The sequence below is a fragment of the Myotis davidii genome, unplaced genomic scaffold (assembly GCF_000327345.1).
Source record: "Myotis davidii unplaced genomic scaffold, ASM32734v1 scaffold32, whole genome shotgun sequence".
NCBI lineage: Eukaryota > Metazoa > Chordata > Mammalia > Chiroptera > Vespertilionidae > Myotis > Myotis davidii.
In genome coordinates, this window is record NW_006286587.1 from 10527511 (window position 1) to 10531303 (window position 3793).

Sequence of the window (3793 nt, forward strand, 5' to 3'; positions counted from 1 at the left end):
TAACCAGTATAAAGAAGTACCCAGCAATTCTACTTCTGGGTATTTATTTAAAGAAACACAAACCACTAAATTAAAATAACATGTGTATCTATACATTTATTGCAGCATTATTTACAATAGCCAAGATATGGAGGCAACCTAAAATTTCATCAATAGATGAATGGATAAAGAAGTGTTACATGTATACAATGTGATATGGTTCTGCCATAAAAAAGAATGAAGTCTTGCCATCTGCAACAACATAGATGGACCTGGAGGGTATTGTGCTGAGTGACATAACTTAAAAGGATAGGAAGGATATTTCATGAAAATGAAAACAAAACAAATCAATTTTAAAAAGCAGTGGTAGCAATACTTGTACCAGAAAAAATAGACTTTAAAATAAAGGCTATAAGCAGTATAAAGAAGTACCCAGCAATTCTACTTCTGGGTATTTATTTAAAGAAACACAAACCACTAAATTAAAATAACATGTGTATCTATACATTTATTGCAGCATTATTTACAATAGCCAAGATATGGAGGCAACCTAAAATTTCATCAATAGATGAATGGATAAAGAAGTGTTACATGTATACAATGTGATATGGTTCTGCCATAAAAAAGAATGAAGTCTTGCCATCTGCAACAACATAGATGGACCTGGAGGGTATTGTGCTGAGTGACATAACTCAGACAGAGGAAGACAAATACAATATTTTCACTTATATGTGGAATGTAAAATACAAACACATAAGCAGAACAGAAACAGACTCATTGATACAGATAACATTTTGACAGTCAGTTGGAGGAATGGGTAAAACTGGTGAAAGAATTAAGAAATACAAATGGGTAGTTACAAAATAGTCATTGGTAAAGTACAGCATAACAAATATAGTTAATAATTATTGTGCACCGGGCCTCTAATATATATATTAGAGGATTTTAATATAACAGAATATAACTTTACCCCCTTCTTTAAGCTATCTATCTATGTATTTGCTTACTATTAGAAAAGGAGAATAGAGAGTAGCTAGCCCTGAGTTTGTGATTGCAATTAGTTAAGCTATTAGTAGAAGAAGAGAACAAGAGAGGAATGGAATAACAGAAGTGAAAAAACAGCTACAATAACAAAAATAAACAACAAAAGAATAAACCCAAAAAACAAATAGAAACAAGCACTAAAAACCAAACTCCCAGTGCATAAAAATTCGTGCACTCATGGGGGCGAGGGGTCCCTCAGCCCAGCCTGCGAAGCTGGCAATTAGAGATCCCTCTGGCAGCCCAGGAGCCCTCAGGGGATGCCACTTGCCAACCAGGAGCAGGCCTAAGCTGCAGTCGGACATGCTTAGTGCTGCTGAGGAGGTGAGAGAGGCTCCCACCACCACTGTTGTACTGGCAGCCATCAGCCTGGCTTGTGGCTGAACAGAGCTCCCCCTGTGGGAATGTATTGACCACCAGAGAGCAGCTCCTGCATTGAGCGTCTGCCCCCGGTGGTCTGTGTGTGTCATAGTGACCAGACATTCCCAGTCTTTCTGCTGTTAGGGTCAGTTTGCATATTACCCTTTTACTATATAGGATAGAGGCTTGGTGCACGGGTGGGGGCCGGCTGGGATTGTTGCTTTGAGTGGAGCTCAGAGCCATGGGAAGCTTGGCTTCCTCCATCATTGGGGCAACCAAGCCTCCTGCTTGCTCCAGCTCTGTGGCTGCCAGCCACCATCTTGGTTGGGTTAATTTGCATATAGTCGCTCTGATTGGCTGGTGGGCATGGCTTAAGGCATAGTGAAGGTACGGTCAATTTGCATGTTTGTCTTTTACTAGTGTAGATGAGTAAGCGACTGTCTGACTGACCATTCGTCTGGTAGCTATGATGCCCAATGACTACCAGGGGCAGACGCTCAAACCAGTAGATGAGGGAGCCTGATTCCTCATGGAATTGGCTGTGGATTAGGTTGCTGCTGGGGCACTGTCGGCCCCAAATCTGCTTCACCCACACACTGGACCCAGAGAGGAGGTAGCCCAAGTCCAGGGTGCGTCTCCTGAGAATCGCCCTCTCGCAATCCAGGATCCCTCAGGGGATGTCGGAGAGCCAGTTTTGGCCCGATCCCCACAGGCCAGGCTGAGGGATCCCACAGGCACATGAATCCATGCACTGAGCCTCTAGTATTGTAATAACTGTGTATGGTGTCTGATGGGTACAAGCTTTATTAGGGTGATCACTTTGTAAGTTATATAGATGTGTAATCACTGTGTTGCACACCTAAAATTAATATAATACTGTACATCAACTGTAATTGAAAAATAAAAAATAAAAAAACCCAAATGAATATATAAATAAAATATGATAAACACACACACATACACACACACAGGAATATTATTTAGCCTTAAAAAAAGAAATGAATGCTGTCATTTGTGAGAACATGATGAAACTGGAGGGCAGTATGCTAAGTAAAATAAGCCACAATGAGAAAGACAAATACTGTATGGTATCACATAAGTGTGGAATCTTTTTTTTTTTTTATATAAAGGTAAAACTCATAGAAACAGAGTAAAAAAGTGGTTGCTAGGGCAGATGATGAATAAAGTCTGATGATCTAATGTGTAATATGGTGACAATAGTTCATAACACTATATTGTATAATTAAAATTTGCTTAAGAAAGTGGAATATCAATGTTCTTGCTCTCCCCACTCCTCAAAAAAAAAAAAGTGAATATGTTAGGTGAGGTGATGGATTTGTTAATGAACTCAATTGGGGGGACTCCTTTACAATGGATATACATATCAAATCACCACATTCTATTCTTTAAATCTCTTCCAATTTTATTTGTCAATTATGCTTCAATAAAGCTAGGGAAAAAAGCCACCAGAAACCCTGAGTCTGCCAGTTTGTTCCACCACTCACTGTAGTATGGAATTAAGTTTGTGAGCTATCTTCACATCCAAGTGAATTAAAATAAATAACAATTACTAGAATATAACCAGGCCTAGTATATCTGGTATTACTGATTATTGTCCTTCTTCCTGGAGCTAGGGAATCCATTCATGTTCATTCCTATATTTATTAATTAAACAAAAATTTGTTGAGTGTCAGCAATGTTTTAAGAATGGTTTCTGTTCCATGATGCTCACTGTCATGTAAGGTACAGACATTAAATGAAAATTTATACTAATTTTTCCAATTCTCTGCTTATCTTCCCATCTGCCCCTGAGGATCTGAGCAGATTGTTTTTATAACAGACAAGACCTATGGGTTAATGATGTTATGGACAAAGGTTTGAATTAGGCCTCACCTTAGTGCAAGGAAAATTTTTTTTTCAGAAATGCACAATCCTGGTCCTTTATTCAGGTGTCCTTTCCAGGATGAAATAATCCTAGAGAATTTTTATTACTGTACTTACTGCTATCATAGTAAGTGTTCCACACTTTGCAACTGAGGAGATTGTGGAAAATGTCCCCTAACAACTATATTAGACAACTAGACAAATTAGATCTTTACCCACTTTATTAAAAAACTAGAGGCCCAATGCACGAAATTTGGCAGCCCTCACAGCCACAGTGGCTTGCCTCAGCCCTCGCAGCCCCAGCTTCTCCCATCTAATGAGCATATCATGCTTTTATTATTATAGATGTGTTCCTGGTGGTTAAACCCACCCGAAGTCCATCTTAGCCTTGGACCGCTGGTAGGAGCAAGACTGACCTTCTAAGAAGGGCCTGATGTTTTCAGGGTTCCAAAAGTGATGTGAAATGGTACTGGTTAGCTGCCAGTGTCTGTGGAACATGAGATATTCCCAAGACTGTTGTTTCTGTACT